Consider the following 23,538-nt stretch of genomic DNA (forward strand, 5'->3'; position numbering starts at 1 on the left):
AAATAGGATGGTCAGAGAAGTTCCCTTGAGAAGGTGACCTTTGATAAAAGAATGTGAAGGCAGAGAGGGAGTGGTATCTGGGGAAGAGGCTTCCAGGACAAGGAGACAGAACATACAAAGACATTGCCGGGAGTGGGGGTGAGGGTGGGGGTGGGGAGTGACAGCATCTTTGGGTTGTTGGAAGAACAGCAAAGGAGCCTGTGGGCCCAGAGCAGAGTGAACAAGTGTGAGAGTAGTGGTGATGAAGTTAGAGATGGTGGGAAAGGATAGGCTTCATAGGCAATTGGAGGGACTTTGGCTTTAATGCCAAGTGATTTGGGAAGCCTTGAAGAGTTTGGAGCAAAAAAGTGACGTGGTTGGAATCAAGCATCAACAGGATCACTCTGGTTGCTGTGCTGAGAAGAGACTAAGGAGGGACAAGAGACAGAGAGTTGAGTGATGACAATAATAAAGTAGAGAGGTTATGGAGGCTTGGACCAGAAGGGTGATGGAGGTTGTGAGGTTGGCAGATTATATTTCCAAGGAAGGGCCAATGGGATGTGCTGATGATGCCATATGGAATATGAGAAAAGAAGAGCAGTCAGTTGTGAGCTTGAGGCTTGGCCTGAGCAAGATGAATAATGGGGCTGCCTTTTACTAAGATGGGAAAAGCAATAGGAGGAGTAGATTGGAAGGTGAGCATTATGAATTTTGAGTTCTGTCTTGGACATATTTCATTTGAGATGTCTGTTAGACACCCAAGTGGAAAAGTTGACTAGGCAATTGGATATACAAGTCTGGAAATGGAGGGAACAAGTGTAGTTAGAGATAACATCCCAAGATTAAATCATAATCATTAATTATGTTAACAGGTTGGGCAGAAGAAGAGAAATAAACAAAAGCAACTCACAGATGCAGCCAGGGAGGTAGGAGAGAAACCAACCTAATACGTTGCTCTGGAGGCAAAATGAAAACAGGAATCTGTTTTGTCAAGTGTTACACTGATAAGCCACATAAGATGCAGACTGAGAATTGACCACTTTTTTTTTTTACCCCCAAAATGGGTGTGTAAATAGACAACTTTTAAAATGGCGTGATGTTTTGCATTCCCATGTATATGAGTGTTTTTATCTATACTTAAATTGTACAGTGGTAAAAAATACATATAACTATACACACACAAACATACCCAGGCATATGATTATTTATAAATATTTCCTCAGCGTATTTAGTGAACCTAAATCATATACTTCTTACTATAGGCTAAAGTGGTCTTTGTCAACTGTTAACCCCGGCCCACGTAATCATCACCCACCCCTAAGCAAACTGTGCTTCTTCGAAAGAATAAAACAATCAAATTTGAGGGCACCAGGAAATGAATCAGCAGAATACTCTCTGTAGGAAACTAAGCTAAGGATGTGGCCAAGAAAGTTAAAGGTGACTTTTTACTGGAGTATTTCGGGTATTAAATCACCAACCTTCTGCATGGTTCGGAAGGTAATGTCTGTAACAATAGGCAAACCAGCATGGACGTTTTAATGCATCCATCCCGTCATGAGTTAAAGGCTGGAATAAATGTGATGAAACAAATATTAAGCTGGCTTAGTGTAGCCCTTCACTTAGAATGTGTGCCAAATGACATATATGGCCTACAACGTGTGGCTATTAATTCACAAGATTGGATTTTTTGAAAAAACTCAGAATTTAGATAGTCTCAGTTTTGTCCTTCAAAAGAAAAATTATATACTGATTCCACCAGTGCAAATATTTAACAACTGGCATAGCAAAGGTACCAACCAACCAATCAAAAGAGACACTCAACCAATAAAAATGGCTGCCCAACCAATCAGAACATCAGGAGGTTGTAAGCCCCCTGTGCATCCATTGTGGGGCAGTTTGGCTGTGATATCTGCCACCATTGCCAAGACATTTGTAGAAACTCTCCATCTCGTGCCTTAGATGCATTTATGACTCAAGCCAGAATGTCAGTCGTGGTATGTATTATAGTTAGCCATAGCTTTTGATTCTCAACAGTAATTCCCCACTCGATCATAAACTCAGTTCACTAGAACTGGCCCCAAGTGGTCTGGGATCTTTCTAAATTCATTCCAAAGAATGTTCACAGGCAATGCAAGCGAGCCTGGAAGAGAGGTTCCACTGGCGTACAGATTCTGTTGGGGGGTTGCTCTTGCCCATGCTCCCTTCTTTCTCCCTGCCAGAGACGAAGCTTGGAAGTTAGGTTGAGTGGGGAGGGTCATCAGTCAAGATTTTCCATGAGTGAATCACCAAAATGGAGAGATAAAGCCCATAATTCAGAGAGATAGGACACACATCCCTCCAAGGGACCTAGTGAAGAAAATGAGGGCAGATCAGTTTCTCCAGAGCGTGCCTAGGATGATTGCAACAGAAATTACCGCGGTGTGTCTTTAAAATGTAGATTCTTGGGCCCCGCTCCTGACCTAATGAACCAGAATCTCTAGGAGCAAGACTGGGATCTGAATTTTACACCTGCTCTCCATGTGAACCTTATGGAGGCTGAAGTTTGAGAACCACTGAGTTCATGCAGTAAAACCGGGAAGAGAAATGACGCAAGGAGAGACCTACTGGCTGAGTCAGGTGGAGCTGAACTCCCGGCCCCCATAGCAGGGGCAGTGTGGGGATCCAGCATTGCTTTCCAAGTAGCTCCTGAAAGCAGAAGGCAGGAACGAAAAGAACATTTTACAGCAGCTTTTCAAGGAAGGATAAAAGTGTATCTAACACCACCCTTTCTTTACTCCTACTTTATTTATTTACTTATTTTACCTGAAATGTGAAAGGAAAAGACGATTGTGCATGGGAATGAGCTGGAAGGCATATTATGAGCTGTCTCAGTAGATCACCATGGGAATTACAGAGGATGAAAGTAGAGACTGTCCTAAGAGGTCACCAAGGTAGCATCCAGATAGTCTGCGTCTACCAAGAGACGGATAACAATGTTCTGGGTTCCCTTTTGTAGCCCTATAGACGTGTGACACAGAATGCCCTCTGCTGTAGACCTAATGCTTACGACTCCCCCCAAATTATATGTTAAATACTAATGCCCAGTGTGATGGTATTTGGGGGTGTGGCCTTTCGAAGTGATTGGTTCTTTTTTTTTTTAATTTTTTTTTTAACGTTTATTTATTTTTGAGACAGAGAGAGACAGAGCATGAATGGGGAGGGGCAGAGAGAGAGGGAGACAGAATCGGAAGCAGGCGCCAAGCTCTGAGCCATCAGCCCAGAGCCCGACGTGGGGCTCGAACTCAGGGACCGCGAGATCGTGACCTGAGCTGAAGTCGGATGCCCAACCGACTGAGCCACCCAGGCGCCCCTCGAAGTGATTGGTTCTCAAGGGGAAGCTCTTGTGAATGGAATTGGTGCCTTTATAAAAGCGACTTCAGAGGGCTACCTTGCCCCCTTGTACCATGTGAGGTTACAGCAAAAAGATAGCCATCTACGAACCAGGAAGTGGGCTCTCACCAAACACCAAATCTGACAGCACCTTGATCTTCCCAGGCTCCAGAACTGTGAGAAATAAATGTGTGTTGTTTATAAGCCACCCAATCTACGATATGCTCTTACAGCAGCCCAAGCGGACGAAGATATGCTGCTTTTCAGAAAACTATAACCCTCTGTGTAAACTTAAATTATTGATGAAAGTGATATTCTACAAAGAAAGAGTGTGGGGCAGAAAACAAGACCTCTAAGAGCTTTTCAGAGACCTGGACCCCTTTCATGTCTGGAAATTTCAGAATATTAAAAAAGTAAATAACAAAAATTTAAGGCCAAACAGGGTTACAGAAACTTTGATGTCCTAAATATACACATGTGACAAATTAACTTTCAACAGAAAAAAAAAAATTAATAGGTAAATGACCCAATATAATTGTTCATACAATATCAGAATTTATTTTAAAACTATTCATTTATATGGGCGCCTGGGTGGCTCCGTGGGTTAAACGTCTGATTTCTCTGCTGTCAGCATAGAGCTCACTTTGGATCCCATGTCCTCCCTCTCTCTGCTCCTTCTGTGCCCATGGTCTCTCTCTCTCTCTCTGTCTCTTTCAAAAATAAGTAAACATTAAAAAAAAAAGTATGTATTCATTCATGATGCATCGAAAATACCGTGGTCTGGTTATGCAGTAGCAGAACACAGATTTAAAGTTACATGAACAAGTCTAAATCCATCAATGTGCTGCTTTGACTGTATATGTTATGACCTCACTTGAGGGTAAAGTACAAACACTAGAATAAATGCCTCTGGTGAATCGCGGTCCGGGCCAATGCCCCAACATTTGCCTTTCAATATGGCCTGGTAGTGATGAGTTCTCTGGGCCTAACGGATTCTTGGGACACCATCTAGACATGTGACCTTGGGCAGTTCATTTATGCTCTGTTACATGCGTTTCCCAATCTGTACAATGGAGGAAGATGATTTCTTTCCAGCTCTATGCGTCTATTATAGCTTCATCTCTTCTAGTCTGTTTACTATGCATTTCTACAGTACTTCTCATCTGGTACCAAGAGGGTAAGTTGCTAGAATTTCCTTGGTGCCAGTCAACTGTGTAAAAAGCTTTCTGGTTCCTTTTCTTATCCTTCAATTCAGCCTCTTGCTCTGAGTTCTTTTCTTTACCAGTGGGCCAGCTCTTTAATAAACATTTCACGAGCTGTCTCGATAATTAACAACTAATTAACAAGAAGGCCTTCCTGCTAGGGGTTGACCGCTTTCAAAGAGAAATGAGCAGGAAAGTTGCTTTGCTTTCTGTGTTCACAAGGTCCTGCCATTGTCATTGTAATATGCTGGAGATTGTGGTTCCTGAATAGTGTGAACAATCTCATTAAAGGTCTCTGCTGGCACAATCAATTCCCTGTCAGAGGACCATATCGATCCTCAAGAACTGTCATTGAGTGCCAGGCTGCTTGTAAAAAATTGACAACCGGAAGTGTGGTTCAGTTTGGGCTGTTTATTTCTGGGAGAAACCTGTGTAATCATATGGAATCTAAGTGGCTCCCTTGGTTGCCCTGGCAGGCTGAAAACACTGACTGGCGGTTTTCCGTCAAAAGTTTTCGCAGGATGTCCTTTCCGGATACATAGGCATGCAAAGTGCCTGCCAGTTACTCCGTCCCCTTCGAACGTGCCTCTGAATGTCCACGATGTCCGCCTTCTTGAAATTCCTCAATTTGCAAGGCTCGTGTCATGTGCTCATGCTTCCCTGGCCGCAGCTGACAGGACCAGGAAGGAGCACCTGACTGAAAGGAGCCTACCTATCCAGTGATGGACGAGATAAGCCTGGTACAGGAGCTTCGCCTGGCACAGGTGCTGAGTACTTGGAGGGTGGACGGAGGGTGTGCTGTGCTGGAGGGTGGTTTGGACAAGAGAGAGAAAACGGTGTAGTTGCTGGTGGTAGAAGCAATGGAAGCAGAGAAAAAAGCACGACTGGTAAAAATGAAGAAGAACGACTCAAAGTAAAGCAGAGGCTTGGCATCTAGAAATGGGGAGTCCTGATAGTGTTGATGGTCATGTCTACAGCTGGTCGCGGGCAGATATGGATGGCCCCACTTCCCATAGTGGCTTCTTATAAAGCATATATGTTTGTAATGCTTGAAATGCTGTGCCTGGAGACGTAAGGAAGGATGTCGTCTGTGGCACTGTTTATCAAAGCAAAGAGTTATAAAACAATTTAGCTGTATTATCATGAAAATGGTTGAATAAACAGTAGTCCATCCATATTATTGATTTCTACACATCTATTTTTCAAAGTCGGGTTGATCTACAGGTACTAAGAGGTAGTGATTTACAAACTATATTGTTAAGTAAAAGAGGACGATATCATAAAGTCAAGTTCAATAAAAGTAAAACGTATACATTTGTACTTTCACAAGTATACGTACATGAACATGTAGAAAATGGTCTGGAAGGATATACCCTAAACTTAACTATGAGCAAATCTGGAGAAGAAAGTAGGATAGTAGTATGGGGTGTAAGGCAAGACAGAATTTTTTTTTACTATATATTTTGTATTGTTAAATATTTACAGCAAGTATGTATTTTTATATTTCTTAATACAACAGTTTTTTCATAATAGTTTTTTAATGTTTATTTATGTATTTTGAGAGAGAGAGAATGAGCATGAGCAGGGGAGAGGCAGAGAGAGGGAGAGAGAGAATCCCAAGCAGGCTTCATGCTGACAGCACAGAGCCTGACGTGGACTCAATCCCACAAACCCCAAGATCTTGATCTGAGCTGAAACCAAGAGCTGGGCGCTTAACTGACTGAGCCATCCAGGCGTTCCTATAATAGTTTTTAAATAAATTTTATTAATGTACTGAATCTCTCTCCCAGTTCTGCCATAGGCAGCTATTTGTCTCAGGAAGGTTTAGGATTATTGTAGTGTGTATTCAAGAAAGCCCGTGCAGGTTTTGACATTGAAAAGAAATGTAATGGCCAAGACAATACTCTTTAAAGTCAGTTTGAAATCCTTTAACTCCCAATACATGTCAGGTTTGAGCTTGGAAGATTCTAATCTATAGTTTTTTCCTAATGCAGAGACAATATTCCTACTTATGAACCAGGATAGGGAGAAAAAAGAGAAACGGTGAAAGAGAAAATAGGTGAAAGCCAACAGCTCAGGAAAGAAAATTCAAGATGAGCATGGAATGCTTTAGAAGCACTTGGACCATCTTGGAGATATTGCAGGAGAGGGTGGATGACAACTTCTCCAGGCCTAATGCAAGGAGGTTGTACACTGTGAGTCCAAGACTCTGTTTCTGGTCCCCCACAACAAAGGAGCCCTTGTGTCCTTGAGAGGGGACCCAAAGCATCTGAGTAGATGAGGGGCCAGCAAAGCCATAGGGTTGGAGGAGATGTTGCAGTGTAGAGTGACAAATGACCAAGCTTTGGCTACAGCAGAGGGATCAGCATGGTAGGATCAGGATGCCACACGGAACCCTACTCACAGTCACCAGTCTGGGGAGATGGTCTGTCCAGAGGACAGAGACAGTTCTCCACCATCCCCCATTCTGGGGAGGGGAAAGGAAAGGGCACACTCTGAAAGGGACTTATCCCAGGGGATGGTTTTATCCTGAAGAGACTTTTTACACCACTCCAGATGATACCCAGCTGAATTTGGAATAGACTGTTTAAGTGGGAAGGACACTGTTTAAACCAGAAGAGATTGGAATATTGTTTATGGCAAGTCTGAATTTTCCTGGATATTCTGAGGGGTGAGACTTATGAAGAGCTATGAGCAGTGCTAAAGAAAAAGAAGCACATTTTCTTTGCACATTTCAGTTGTGACTAGAAAATTTTGTGACTGCTACATTTATATATATTTTTGACTTAAATTTACAGCCACTCTGAAGGTTATTCTAATTGGTAGTGTCCCTTCCTTCCTTCCTTCCTTCCTATCTTTCCTTCTTTCCTTTCATTCTTTTTTTTCTATTTGAGGTTTGATTTATTTTATTTTATTTAAATCCAAGTTAGTTAACATACAGTGTAGTAATGGTTTCATGAGTAGAATTTAGTGACTCATCACTTACATGTAACACCCTTGTGTTGCTCATCCCAACAAGTGCCTTCCTTAATGCCCATCACCTATCTAGCCCTTCCCCACACCCAACACCCCTCCAGAAACCCTCAGTTTGTTCTCTATAGTTAAGAGTCTCTATGGTTGCCTCCCTCTCTGCTTTCATCTTATTTTTCCTTCCCTTTCCCTATGTTCATCAGTTTTGTTTCTTAAATTCCACACATGAGTGAAATCATATGATATTTATCTTTCTCTGACTTATTTCACTTAGCATAATACACTCTGGTTCCATCCATGTTGTTGTAAATGGTAAGATTTCATTCTTTTTGATCTCTGAGTAATATTCCATTGTATATATATACCACATCTTCTTTATCCATTCATCAGTCAATAGCCATTCAGGCTATCTCCATACTTTGGCTATTGTTGATAGTGATGCTATAAATATTGGGGTGCAAGTGCCCCTTCAAATCAGCATTTTTATATTCTTTCATTCTTTAAAGTTTTTCTTTTCTTTTCTTTTTTTTTAATTTTATCAATCTCTATCCCAGCATTTTAAAATAAGCCAACTTGTTTATAACTTTTCTTTTTTCAATTGTCTGGGATTCCTCCCCTGCCCCCCTTTCCATTTCTAATGTTCTTAAACAGGGTCATTTATCTCTACTGGAAAACTATTTCTGACCCAAGAAATAGTATGAGTCCAAAATAGCATAGAAATTAAATTCCATCACAAAAAAAATGGGGAAAAAAATGTCCAAGTTCATTTTGGATTTTAAGTTGAATATATTTCCTTTTCTTTTCAATGGGCTATTAGATAGTTTCTGAAGGAAAAAAAAATGTACACACACATACATATACACACGCACAGATTTCTGGTAACCTTATTACTGCAGAATTTGATCTGTAATAATATAAATGAATATGATAGTGTCAGGTCTTAAGATATTTCTTTGAGAGAAGTATATCTTCTGCAAGGAAGTAAAAAGTTAACAGCAGAATATGCATCAAATATTCAGAAATAAATTAGAGCAGAATCGTTATTTTATGCCTGGAACCATTAAGTGATAAAAAGACTCTGGATCTAGAGTCACGAGAAGGGTTCCAATCTTTTTCCGTCCATCAATTAGAAGTGTGCAATTGGGCTAGTCATTTGATCTTCCTGAGTTTCAATGTCATCACCAGAAAATGGAGAAAACACCATGCAATCCATCATCTCATAGGGTCATTATGACTGCGAATGAAGTGAAACAATGCACATGTAGGAACTCTGAAATGATGGGCTGATGATGGTGATGACCGCCATAATCATCTGAGACATTCACTTATGATAGTGCAAGATGTGTGTTGGAGGTGGAGGGTGGAGCCTGCATTTTATGCCTTTATAGCAATTTCCCCACTTTTCTCCTTCAAAATTCTGTGACTATTCTGTAACATTTAACGCTGTCGCTAGATAATTTTGGAACACTGGTATGACAGTGACAATATAGTCAGCGAATAAATTACTTGGCTAAGTGGAGTCAGGTCACCAACTTCTACTCTTACTTTTCACCACATGGACTCATCACCTTGTTTTCACAGACCAACTAGGAAGAGTCAGAAGAAGAGAGGTAACTTTTATTGAGTGCTTGCTGGGTGCCAGGCTTTTTATATACATCACTTCATTTAATATTCACAGCAAGATGGGCATTATTTCCATCTTACAGATGAGGAAACTGAGGCTTAGAGAGACTTGGTCAAGATCACAGAGATAGTAGTGAGTAGAGGCGCCACCTCGCAAACCTGGGGCTGACCGTAACACCTGTGCTTTTCTCCCACTGCAACACTGTCTGCCCAATTGCCCAGCAACTGACATCCGGGCAAATCTTCATTTTCAACTGCAACAGAAGACAGAGACGACACACGATGGCTGAAATCTCAAGTGCGAATAGGTTAGTGCTTTCACCCTCTTCTTTCAACCTGAACTAATAACAAGTAATAAACTTAACTATCGATTTTCTCTTTCTGTCCTCTGCTGTTCAAAATCCTTCTCGAATTTTGGTGAGAGGAGCCAACAAGTCATGAAACAGACTTGTGAAAGCAGGAGGAAGCTGGGGACTGTCCTCCATTTGAACTGCAGTCCCCAAGTAACCAAGGATTGATTGTATAATTGGGGTAAAAAGCCAATCGGTACACAATTTGTAAATACCCAGAACCCTCCATGGCTGACATTAGGCTAGTCGTTTTATTCCTGGGGTCCCAAGATAACTGGGTTTCCACAAAGGAATAAGACAAGGAGCAGTCATAAATTGTTTTCAAGATTTTAACAAATTTAGGGGCACCTGGGTGGCTCAATTGGTTAAGCATCCAATGTTGGCTCAGGTCACAATCTCATGGTTCGTGGGTTGGAGCCCCACGTAGGGCTTTGTGTTAGCAGCTCAGAGCCTGTAGCCTGCTTTGGATTCTGTGTCTCCCTCTCTCTGCCCCTCCCCCACTCATGTTTTCTCTCTCTCTCTCTCTCTCTCTCTCTCTCTCCCCCTCTCAAAAATAAACATTTTAAAAAAGATTTTAACAAATCTATTGTAATTCACATATCTTAATATGAATAAGCCAACACAAAGTATCTTTACTTTGGGCTAGAGCTCAAGACAAACCCATATAAAATAACTACCATTACCTCCAACCTAATCAGAACAAGAGCAAAAACAAATATTTACTGAGCACTTTCTCTGTGCTGGGCACTTTGAACTCACTGTCTCATCTGATACTCAAAACAACTCAGTAAAAGAGATAGCATTATTCCCCTCTCACAGATGAGGAAACAGGCACAGAGAGGTTAGGTGCCTTGCCTAGGGTGACACAGCTAATAAGTGTAAAAGCTGATGTTCACTGGTTATGATTAGTTATGGCCTGGTGATCACAACCAATGTTTGGCAGATGTCCATGTCTTTGGTAAGAAACATGGGAGGGAAAGGAAGCATTTGTTTTTACTTAGTCAAGGTCAAGGAGTAAGGACAAACAGTTCTTCGTGGGAAAAAGTTTGCGAAGAGCTGAGTTATACCATTCTGGAAACAAGAGTCATTCTGGGGGGCACATAGAATCAGAAGTTTGTCTCGGGCACCTGGAAATTTGGCTTCATTGGTTTCGGAGGAGATCGCCAAAGGTGATGCTAGACAACTTAACGTTGAGATGAGTATGATGTCCAGAAAGGGCACACACACACACACACACACACACACACACACACCTAAATTGTTTCACTAAAGATGAAACAGGGTTGTGTTGCCTCAGTCATGAGGCTATTCTGTTGCTGCTATAACTACTCAGACTTCTCTTTACACACCTGTGAGAGAGACCTCACACGTATCACAACTATTCAGTGCAGCTCTAGATCCCGTTTGATGAGAAGCAGTATAGTTGACTGTAGACAGAACGGTCTTGGGAGCCAGACCACCAGCGTTCAAATCCAGACTCCTTACTGGCTGCGTGACCTCGGACAAGTTACTCCGACTTCTTGCCTCAGTTTCCTTATCTGTACCACTGGGATAACAAACCTAATGCCGATCTGCTAAGGTCCTTGTAGGAATGAAAACGGTTGGTATTTGTCTAGCACCTCAAACAGCACCTGGTGCGTGGGAAACACTGGTAGGTGGCAGCTAATATTAGCATTGCGGGGAGAAGTCTATGGACACAGTAAAGAAATCTGGGTCTGGCTTTTGAATAAAGTAAAAAATGTTTCTTCAAAAAGTCAGGATAATGGTTACTACTAGGTGGATGGAAGAGCTTGCTGTCAGAAAGGGCAGCTGGGAAGTCTCTGGAGCAGATAACATTTTGTTTTCTTGACCTGGGTAGTAATTACACAAGTATTCATCTCACAAAAATTTGTGAAACTTTTCTTGAGGTTCGTGCACTTTTCTGCATGTTTTTTTTTTCTAAATGTCCCATTAGAAAAAGGTCAACTAGAGGAAGGAAAAGGAAGGAGGAGGAAGAGGGAGGAAGGGGGGAGGGGAGGGGGAGGAAAGGCAAGGGGAAGCTCCGTGGAGTGTGACTTCCCCAACATGAAGCACTTTTGCAGCCAGTGGCCATTTCACAGAAAATCTAAGGCAAGATCTGTTTAGTTTTGTTTTTTTAATTTTTTTTCTTGTGATGAGAACTTTTTTTTTTAATTTTATTTTTTTTAATTTACAGCCAAATTAGTTAGCATATAGTGCAACAATGATTTCAGGAACAGATTCCTTAATGCCCCTTACCCATTTAGCCCATCCCCCCCCCCACAACCCCTCCAGGGACCCTCTGTTTGTTCTCCATATTTAAGAGTCTCTTATGCTTTGTCCCCTCCCTGTTTGTATATTATTTTTGTTTCTCTTCCCTTATGTTCATCTGTTTTGCTGAGAACTTTTTTTTTCTAAGGTTTTATTCATTTTTGAGAGACAGGCATAGCATGAGCAGGGGAGGGGCAGAGGGAGAGGGAGACACAGAATTCAAAGCAGGCTCCAGGCTCTGAGCTGTCAGCGCAGAGCCCGATGTGGGGCTCGATCCCACGAACCATGAGATCATAACCTGAGCCGAAATCAAGAGTCGGATGCTCAACCGACTGAGCCACCCAGGTGCCCCAAGATCTGTTTTTAATTCCGGCTTTCCAGGTAAGAAAACCCTGGCGTGGAGGGTGGGTGGGTAACATCTCATTCAAAGTACATGAATAGCTGAGCGGAATAGCAGTTCCTGAGGGACTAAATCCTAATCATCTGCTCACTGACGGATCTGCAGGAAGCAGGTGAGTCCAGGCAGGGACTACCAGCAGGATGTCGTGAGCCCAGCTTTAAAACCAGACAGTGAGTGCACGCCCTCCATGAATCACTGTGACCTCTCCAGAGGAGTCAAGGTCTAGAAGAGAGCTAGACGCACAGCACTCGAGCGGAGGTTTTGGAGAGTCTTTTTGTGGAGCATCAAAGAGGAATCATGAGTGTGAGGACGTCTAGACGGCCAGCTTGTAGGTGAGGGGACCTGACGTGGTGGCAGGCCTGGAAAATTGTCTTGACACCCTGTTGGTCAGCAGAACTGGCTGTGGTGGGCTTCTGGAGTGGGCGGTGCTTCCCCTGACATCACTGCAGAGGGCAGGGGGGAGCGATTCGGATAAGTAGCAGTGACACTTTATGAGGATGATTATCCTCAGCTCCAGGAAAGAAACTCCTGGAAAACTCCCGCTGTCCATTACCATCCTGGCAGAGACAGAGGCGCTGCAGAAGTGCTAGGTCCGGCTGAATAGCGACGGCGTTTAGAACTGAAGGAATCATACAGACCAACTCCTTTTACGAGGAAGGATGGTCGGAGGCTGGCAAAGCAAAGGCGCTTCCTCTAAATTACTTAATTAAGTAGAGGCAGAGCCAGAAGCAGACTACAAATTTCCTGCTCTGGGGAAAACTAAAAAGGGCAGTGACTGGGGTGCCTGGATGGCTCAGTCTGTTAAGCGTCTGACTTTGATCTTGCAGTTTGTGGGTTCGAGCCCCGCGTCGGGCTCTGTGCTGACAGCTCAGAGCCTGGAGCCTGCTTTGAATTCTGTGTCTCCCTCTCCCTCTCTCTCTGCCCCTCCCCCACTCGTGCTCTGTCTCTCTCTCAAAAATAAAGAAACATTAAAAGAAAATTAAAAAGGGCAGTGATTACTTTTAATGAAATAGCCTTGCTCAAAAACTTGAAAGAAGAATGTTAAAGATATTTGCAGAGGCTACATTAGGCCATAAGTCTCCGAAATAAAACTCACCGGCTCTAAAATAAAAACATCACATGCAGTGGCACGGCGGGTCTAAGAAAAAGCTCGGATTCATCCCCCACCTCCACCGCCCAACCCTGATTTTAAGAGTGCCACCTAATAGGCTTCGAGAGAGAAGCAGTGAGCAAGATAGAGGAAGCCCTGTCCTCGATGAGCTCACAGATCCCAGAGGGACAAGAGGGAGGGAGGAAGGGAAGGATGGAGGGAAGAAAAGAGAGAGAGATTAAACTAATAATCATATAAAAATGGAGCGTTTTGAAGAGAAAGCCCTGGCCGCTAGATGAGTATGTACCAGATGGATTACACTGGAGGATGAGGAAGTTTGCTCTTGGCTTGCTTTCCCATCCCCAGATCTCAAGTATAGAACATTCTCTTAACAATACCACATCCTAGAAACTAGAGACCGATCCTCAGGGTATTGTAGCCTTGAGCCCTTAGAGAAAACTGACCGTCTTTCAGAGACAGGGGTCACACGTCCCGGATAACCCTAAACCCCACAGCTCACTTTCAAGGAAAAACAGTTTCTAATATCCAGCACACAAGTTACTCTGTCCTTTTAATACCAATGCAGAGATGTTCCGTGGAATGTAGGCCTCATGGGGCGAGGGTCTTCAGTCTCGTTCACCACTCTGACCTTGGCACGTGGGAGACGTCTCGAACACAGGAGGTGCTCAGGCACTGCTTTGCAGAACGGATCAGCAAGCTATCAGGAAGAATTCCCCTGCTCTGATCGGATGTCAGAAAACCTAAAGCTAGGAATGAAACCACTCGTTATGTGTCAGGAAACCAAAAGAAACCAGGGAGAGTCCAATGGAAATCGGGCTATTATCAAATAGCCGCTCGGAAACTAGCCAGCAGCCGTTTTATCATTTACCACGCAGGCCAGGTTGTAAGCTCTGTCTGGCAAGTCGAGTCAGTCTGCCAGAAGCCCTATAGCCAAGGGCTAGAGGAAAGGAGCCATGAGTAGGACCTGGAAATTTCCAAGCTCGGGGATGAAGACACCTGAACAAAGGCTGAGGGGTCCAGGGAGGAAGCGGCCCTACGATGTTGCAGGCACTGACACCAGGGAGGCAGGAATGCACATACAGTCCCAACCCTTGTGGAGCTTACAGCCTACGAGGGAGACGGATACTGCAGATAATGTGGACAGGGTCAGATGATGACAACTGTGACCAGTGCCACAGGGAAAGAGCACTGGAGGCACTGGGGGTAGGGGTCTCACAGGGGTCCTCGCCCGTGTGTTTGTGGGGGAAGATTAGGGCAGGCTTGCCTGTGGAAGTGATATTTAAGCTGAAAGCTGAAGGTTAGTAGAAATTAGTAGGTTAGTAGGCAGGCAAAGTGACGGGAACAACTTGGCCTTGGCTTGAACCAAGAAAGCTTTGGGCATGTTTGCAGATCAAAAAGCAGGGTGGTCAGAGTATCGTGAGCCAGGGGGAACAAGAGGCAGAAGCCAGATGCGCAGCGACATTTAGGGTACGGTAAGAAACAATGGGAAACCATGGCAGGGTTCAAGGAGAGGGGTTGGGGGGAGCTCACCTACCAGATTTTTCCTTCCAATGATCATCCTGTCCCTATGCCTAGTTTGGGACTACGGATTAGAGATGCAAAGAGGAATATGACACCATATTGCCCCCAGGGGCCCACACACCACTGTGGAATACAGATGAAAACACAATCTAGGATGGGACATGGACTAATTCAATCCTTCCCACACTTTGGCGTACATCAAAACCCCATGGAGGGCTTGTTAAAACATAAACTGCTGGGCCCTGTCCCCAGAGTTCTGATTTCACACTTTGGGGGTGAGGCTTGAGAATCTGCATTCTTTTTTTTTTTTTTTTAATTTTTTTTTTTTTAACGTTTATTTATTTTTGAGACAGAGAGAGACAGAGCATGAACAGGGGAGGGGCAGAGAGAGAGGGAGACACAGAATCTGAAACAGGCTCCAGGCTCTGAGCTGTCAGCACAGAGCCCGACGCGGGGCTTGAGCTCATGGACCGTGAGATCATGACCTGAGCCGAAGTCGGCCGCTTAACCGACTGAGCCACCCAGGCGCCCCGAGAATCTGCATTCTTAACAAGCTTCCAGGTTGACGCTGGTGCTTCCCGGCCTGTGGCCCACACACCGGAGCCCCGGAATGAGCCAAATCCTAGGCATGGAAGTCATTCTGACTGGTGGGGAGGAGGGCTTTTCTGGAAGGATCAGAGCCTGAGTGGAGTTTTGAGGGATGTCATTAGACAAGGCAAAGGAAAGGCTACCCTAGGTATGGGGAAAATTCACAAAGAGGCCAGAAATAGCTTGATTGGGTCTGAGAAACCACCAGTGAAAGAGGGAAGGCTGGCGAGTCCCTGAGTGAGCACAGCAAACAGGGTGATGGGGAGGACGCTGCTGACATCCCCAAGGGAAATTTCGCTGACTCGACCAACCCTGCTTAACAGGCGTCCCCCAACCCCCACCCCGTGGGGAGGACGGAGCATTTCCAGAACTCCAGCCCCGAGCAGAGACAGAGGCTGGCTCTGGGGAGGCTGGGTCTCCCCTCCATTTCTTTGGGAGTCTGAGCAGTATAGCCTGGGGTTAAGGGCAGCTGCGCACCATTTTTTTCTCTCTCTCAGAGAAAGACCCGGGTCTCTTTTCTCAGGTGGCTTAGCTGAGGCCCATAGAAAAGGTTTCTATATTGACTAGGACTCTTGACTCCACCAGCCTGGGAGAAATTAGGTCAGTTTAATCACCGCTGATGTCATAAAAGCAGCTCTCTTAATGGGAGCCCTGATGGAGGGTGTGGTAGGGAGGGGAGCTGAGGTCACCATCGGCTGCTAACGAAGGCTCAGGAGGCAGGTGGGTCCATGGGCCGTGCCTGCCCGGGGCCTTTGAAGTTTCATTGGCAGTGTTTTACGACCACATGTGAGGAGCAAATTGTACCTGCAGGCTGCTGCACTTTGCCCTCCCTGGGGAGGGGCGGTGGAATCCACTAATGATGTCTGTCGGGAGATAGGAGCACAGGATCAGAGAGCAAGGAGATGAAGTTGGCCCTTCCCTGCCCTGCAGCGGGGAGCTCTGGGGTCCCCTGCTACGTTTCTCGGGGCTCTCTGCTGCCTTGGCTTGTGCCCCGCTGCAGCTAAGACACCCTCTCAGGGCAGTCCAGTCAAGCCTTCGAAGTGCCTGTGGTCTTCACCAAGAGGAAGAAAGCATTTTTTGTTCCCAACTAGCGGCCCCAAGTCCGCGCAAAATCAGGCGGTGGCGGTGATTGGTGGAGGAGTTGTTTGCTTTTGTGGTTTCAAGCGGTGGCATCCAAGCACCTGTGCAGGGACCAGCCGCCTCAGAACTGAGGCACCTGATAAACGTGTGGGTTCCTGACTCCACGGGCCTGGGGTGGAGTCCGCCTTTGTCGAAAGGCGCCCGAGTGAGGCTAATGACCCACCCGGTGTTGAAAGCCTTTGCCCGGAGGATTAAATGCAGAGGAGACCTTGACCGAAGTGGTGGTCTCTGAGGGGTGTCCACAGCTTGCTGTTCGAGTGCCCCCCACCCCAACAGCCAACAGCATCACCTGGGGGGAGCTCATTCGAAATGCAGAAGGCCAGGTCTTCTGAAGGAGAATCTGCGTTCTGATGAGCTACCCAGGTGACGTGTATGCACAGCACAGCTTGAGAAGTGCTGGTCTGTGCTCCAACCTCATTCCAGTGGCCTCCACCCTCTCTGTTGCTTACTTGCTGGAGAAGGCCAGGCTGGCCTCAGTGGTGGTGGGTCTCTGCTGATTTCAGCAGCTTTGAGGCCCGGCAGCTCTGGGCGTCAGCTTTGCGGCTTGAAGGTGAATGTTTGCATAGACCAAAACCTGTTGGAGGATTTTTTCCAACAAGGGTCCTGTTCCCCCCTCCCCCCCAGTGCTTCAGAAACTTTGAACAGGTGTGTATTTCTCAAAAGGGGGGGGGGAGTTCTGAAACAGAGAACATCGCAGGATGAAGCGTGCTGTGGTTCCACCTTCTCAAGCGTTGTCGTGCCCGTGAGTTAAGTACAGATTCTGATCTAGTAGGTCTGGGATGGGGCTTCAGATACCGCTCCCGTAAGAAGTTGTCTGGTAACACCGCTGCCATCCACAGACCACGCTGGGAGCGTCAAGGCCCTAGGAGGCTTGGAGGCACAGACCTGGGTTTGAGTCCTCTCAGAGCTTCCCTTTCCTGATGTCAGAAGAGGTGCCTTACTTAGTTAGCTACCAGGGCTGTTAGGTATCACCGTATTAGTGTCCTATTGCTGCTGTAACAAATTGCCACAAACACAGTGGTCTAACACAACACATATTTATTTTCTTATAGCTCTGGAGGTCACAAGTCCAGAATGGTCTCCCTGAGATAAAATCAAGCCAGACTGTGCTCCTTCTGGAGAGTCTAGGGGAGAATATCCTTGCCTTTCACAACTTCTGTAGGCAACCTGCACTCCTTGGCTTGTGGCTCCTTCCTCCATCTTCAAAGCCAACAGTGTAACATTGTCATATCTCCTTCTCTGACTCCAACCCTCCTGCCTCCCTCTTATAAGGAACCTTGATAAGTACATTGAGCCCACCTGATAAATCCAAGATATTCTCCCCACCTCAAGATCCTTAACTAAATCACATCTGCAAAGTTCCTTTTGCTACAGAGGGTGACATAGTCACGGGTTCTAGCGATTTGGACATGAGCATCTTTTCTTTTTTTTTTTTTTTTTAATGATGTTTATTATTTTTGAAAGAGAGAGTGTATGCATGCAAGTTGGGGAGGGGCAGAGAGAGAGGGGACAGAGCATCTGAGGCAGGCTCTGTGTTGACACCAGAGAGCCCAATGCAGGGCTCAGACTCATGAACCGTGAGATCGTGACCTGAGCAGAAGTCGGACGCTTGACGAAATGAGCCACCCGTATGCCCAGAGACATCTTTGAGGGGGGTGGGCGTTAATGTGCCTACAACAAGCATATGAAACAACTTAAATGGAGGCAGTCAGCCACATGCCTGGCACATACATGCTTAATAAGCGTCAACCCGCCTGCTTTCTTGCTCAGCCCAATGCAGAGGTTCTAGAACTTGTGCCGTATCACCATCCCCTCTACTACTGTGGCAAAGTTTCTGCCTCAGTCGGTCTGGGGTGGGGCCTGCAAGTTTGTATTTCTAAGTCACCAGGTAATATTGATGCTGCTGGTTGTGGCAGAATAGCTTGCATACTGCCAGCCTAGTGGGAAGGAGGTGGGCTCCAGAATCAGGCCAACCCTGATTTGAAACCGGTTCCACCACCTGAGAAATTACTTAAGCACCCTGGGACTCGGTTGTCTCATTTGCAAAGGGCTCTTGCAAGGTTTAAATGTTTCAGGATTTACTGTGGTGGTTTGTATGGAGCAGAGTAATAAATCATTGAGCTATATGCTGTGGATTATTTTCTATTTCTTGTAGGCATGAGATTTTCATGTTATCACGTGGCGTAGGATGCAGTGGACAGAAAGAGCCCCTATAAGTAGTTGAATTGTGTCCCCCAAAACTCATATGCTGAAGTCCTGACCTCCAGTTCCTCAGAATGTAACTTTCTTCAGAAATAGAGTCATCGCATATGTCATTAATTAAGGTAAGCTCATTAGTGTGCATCCTAATCCAATATGATGGTGTCCATATAAAAAGGAGAAATTTGGACACAGTCATGTACAGAGAGAAGACGATGTGAAGACACAGGGAGAAGAAGGCCATCTACAAGCCAAGGAACTACCAGAAGCTCACAGAACACCTCCCTCAGAGGGAGCGGGGCCCTGCCAACACCTTGATTTTGGACCTGTAGCCACTGTGAGACACTGTCATTGAAGCCACAGTTTGTGGTATTTTGTCACAGAAGCCCCAAGACACTGACACTGCCCCCATCAAAGTCATTTATTGGTGTCTTCACTACTTACTAGAATACCCTAGAGGGGTTTTGGCTCAGGTCATGACCTCACGGTTTGTGGGTTCGAGCCCCGCACTGGGTTCTGTGCTGACAGCGCAGGGCCTTTCCCTCTGCCCCTCCCTTGCTCGTGCTGTCTTGGTCTCTCTCAAAATAAATAAACTTAAAAAAAAAAAAAAAGAACACCCTAGAGATTTGAATTCCAGAAGGGTCAAGAGCAGAGAGGGACTGCCCCGTGAAATCTGAAAAAGCCCAGTGTCACAGCAAGGCTCCCTCTCTATCTTCCTGAGGCTGCCGTGGAAATGCTGGTTTCCCTCACTGTGCTGCTGCAGGCCTGTGGCACCCAGGCCTGTGGGACCCATCAGCTGCGAGGCTGGGCCCTCAGGAACCGGAAACACATCCACACAAGGACCTGCAAGCAGACAGTTACGTCAACCTCATTCACAATTGACAAAACTTGGAAACTAAAATGTCCTTCAGGAGGCAGATGGATATATAAGCTGTGATACGTCCAGACGACGGAATAGTATTCAGCACTAAAAACAGATGAATTATCAAGCCGTGAGAAAGCACGGCTTTCGTGGTTGCCAAGGAGGGAGGGGAGGAGCACAGGGGAGTTTTAGGGCAGTGAAACTATTCTATTTGGCACTATAATGGACGACACATGCCATTATACATTTGTCAAAGCCATAGAATGTATACCACCAAGAGTGAACTCTAATACAGACTCCGGATTTGGGGTGATAATGATGTGTCAGAATAGGTTCATTGATTCTAATGGATGTACCCCTCTGGTGCAGGATGTAGACAGACGGTGGGGGAGGCTGTGCATGTACGGGGCCAGCGGGCATATGGGATAGCTCTGTACTTTCTGCTCTATTTTGCTATGAACATAAAACATCTCTAAAAAATAAATTTTATTAATGAAAAAAACGAAATGAAAACAGGCAACAGGCTGTATTTGGCCTGTGGGCCATAATTTTCCAACACCTGCTTGAACATATCTACTGATTCCCACCACTGAGACCTGCAATTTTGCTTCAGACTTCTTTTGGCAGTCTACGCGGCCAACATGCACCCCAGGCAAATGGTTACCAACATAAGTTAGAAATCTATGACCACAGCGGGCAGCACAGGGACGTTGGATGGGATCCAGCAGCTCCCTCCCACCTAGAAGCAAGAATTCCTGGTCTTAAGGACAAATGATAAAAGTGGGCCTTCAGACTGTGCAGAAAACTCAGGGTCGTAGGCTCCCAGTAGGCAGCTGTCTGAGCGTTTCAGCCCCTCCACAAATCCCTGGGCCGCCAGCACTGAGTGAGTCAGTAATGGGTTAACTGCCAAACCCGAAACTGAAGTTTTTAGCTCCAGTGCACCTTGAGAATAACAACCTGGGTCTGGATTAACATTCGAGAAAATAACCCCTCAGGAAAGTGTTCTCTAATAAAAGGATCTTATTTCCACTCCACCCTCCACCTTTTTTTTTTTTTTTTTTTAAGTCTGAAACAAGCTCAGAAAGCTGTCAAGCTATGAGTGAGTGATGAGTCAGACATTTAACCAAACAAGTTTGCTCTCCTTCTGCTACTCCACACCTGCATCAGGGCTCAGTGGTGAGGGTGTGGCTCGTGAACAGGCAGCAGCCCTGATGTATGAGGTTCTGCGCACACACAGGCAGAGTTCATCCAAATCAAGGAGGTGGCACAGCCACAGCTTTGGCGCCATGTTGTTCAAAGCTTTGACCTGAACTGTGCAATCGCGGACCCTCCTTAAAGTAACTACTTACACCGGTAAAATGCTTATGGCAGTAAGCCAGATGCTAAGACAAAGGAAAGTCCTGGCCTCTGTGCCTTGAGAGGTATGAGGTGTTTGTGGGCTAATGAAGGATTTGTTCTACTTTCCCTACCTCTTCTGTCAGCGAGGAACAGTCTCCAAGCAGTAAAGCTGAGAGTAAAGAAAAGAGGTTATGCTTACTACGTTATATTAAACCATATTACGTTGAATCCTCACCTTGACTATATGAGGTGGTTATTATTGTCCCCGTTTTACAGATGATAAAAGTAAGGCCCAGACAGATGATGATTGTCCGATGACCCACAGCTAGTAAGCAGCAGAGACAGGGCTGTCCCTGTCTTCTGGGGCACTGCCCCAGCTGGTAAGTGCCACCACTCTGATCTGGAGCAGCTCATGAGAATCCAGAAGTTTCTAGGGAAGTTGGAGGGGGCATGAATGTTGGGTTATATCTCAGAGTAGCTCCACAGTAATTCTGGGGCTCCATATCAAATCCAAGTACTGACACCACCCTCCCACAAATCTAATCTGCTGAGTTGGGCCCTAAGCAAAATGGAATTCTCAGACTCATGTGTGGTAACCAGGTTGAATTTGTTGAGTACGGACTGCATAGATTCATCTCACAGATACTGCAGTCAATGAGGTTTTAAATACATATTTCCTATAATTTTATTCATGATTACTCCCAGAGATTTATGCCCAGATAAAAATAAAATACAGCCTATTTACACTGAAGGAATTATAGTCAGTCATATGGGAGAAAATAGAATAAAAGAATGAGGCCCTCCAGTACACTAGAAGCTTTTAAAGGTCCATATGCTTTGACCCAAATTTGTAGATGGCTTACAAAAATGGCCCCAGTTCTCTGCCTTCCCCGTATCCAAGTCCTTTGCAATGTGACTTTACAATGCTCCCATCTGAGGGTGGAGTCTGTTTTCCTAGTCTTTGAATCTGGGCTGGGTTTGTGACTTTCTTTAGCCAATAGAATGTACCAGAATTTATGGTGTGCTGATTTCAAGTGTGGCACACTCTGCTTGCTCTGTCCAGTCATCAGGTGACAAGCTGGGGCCATCCTTCTAGAGGATGAGACCACGTGAAGCACAGACGACCTGTCCTAGCTGATTCCATCTAAAATAAGCTGGCCTCCACCCCATCTAGCAGATAACTGCAGATGTGTGATTCAGGTCAGTCTAGATAGTAAGAACCACCTAGATGAAGCTGAGACCGAACTGAGCTAACCAAATGATGGCTGTTTTAAGTCCCTAAGTTTTGGGCTGGTTCGTTTTTGCGACAGTTATATAACATACTCAATAACTTTCTGATAGAAATCCCTCCTAGTAACAGTCAGAAACTCTAACAAAAAATGTACATATGGAAAAGCTCGTCTCAGTGTTAATTGTAACAGCAAAACAACGGACACAAACATTTATCAAAGATGGGAAAATGTGAGCGTCGATAGGGACTTTTCCTGCAATGAACTAAATTCATGAGTTCATAATGATAACGCTTTTTGAAAATCCATTGTTCCTGTTAGCAGATACTAGGAAACCGGCTTATTTTAAAATAACTACTAAATAAAGAATAAAACATTTATCTTGTCCTTTCCTTATGAAATGTCCTTCAGGGTACCAAAGAGTTGATGGGAAGTTTATAGAATTATTCCAGCTGATACATGAAAAAAATTAAAATACCATTATTTTGGAACTCCTAACAAATGAATGGATCTAGGCATTTGTGAGGCTGACGCCACAAAAGGAGACAAGCAGACCCCATGTGCCTCCTTATGGAAGTTCACACCACCATTGAGGAAGTAGTCTTACCAAAAGAATTGAATCTGAATCTGATAGGCCCTCTAGATCTACTTGCCAATGTCCTGAAAATATGGGGGAAACAGGAACCTGTCAAGTGACACTGTAGAAATGCAATCAGCAAAAACAGACCGAGAGACATTCTCCAGGAGAGATGAACCTGTTTCTTCAACAAATAAGTTGCAAAAAAAAGAAAAGAAAAATAGAGAAAGAAGATGGAGAGGGAGTTTGTAGATCAAAAGAGGCTTTAAGGATTTATCAACCAATTTCAACAACAATAATAATAATTATGAAACAGCTGGGGAAATTTGGGCTCTGGATGAAAAGAACTATGATCAAATTACTATTACCGTTTGAAGAAAGAAATCGCACAAGTTGTCCTTTACTGGGAATCTGCTACGTGCTTTAGCATCGATCAAAGCACCAGACTTTCAGTAGGTCATTTACTCCTTTTCTTTTTTTTAAGTTTATTTTGAGAGAGAGCGAGCGAGAGAGGGCATGAGCAGGGGAGGGGCAAAGAGGGAGAGAGAGAGAGAATCTCAAGTGGACTCTGCACTGTCAGCTCAGAGTCCAACATGGGGCTCTCACTCATGAACTGCATGAGCTGAGCTGAAACCAGAAGTTGGACGCTTAACAGACTGAGCCACCCAGGCGCCCCAGCTCATTTACTTCTCACAGCAACGCCAGAGATAGCAGCTGTCTCCTTTTCAGTGAGGCCCCCGAGACCTGAAGTATTTTTCTGAAGGCCATTCAACTGCTCAGGCACCGAAACTTGGGCTCACCTATAGTACACG

The sequence above is a fragment of the Herpailurus yagouaroundi genome, unplaced genomic scaffold (genome assembly GCF_014898765.1).
Source record: "Herpailurus yagouaroundi ecotype Mexico unplaced genomic scaffold, PumYag 28, whole genome shotgun sequence".
Classification (NCBI taxonomy): domain Eukaryota; kingdom Metazoa; phylum Chordata; class Mammalia; order Carnivora; family Felidae; genus Herpailurus; species Herpailurus yagouaroundi.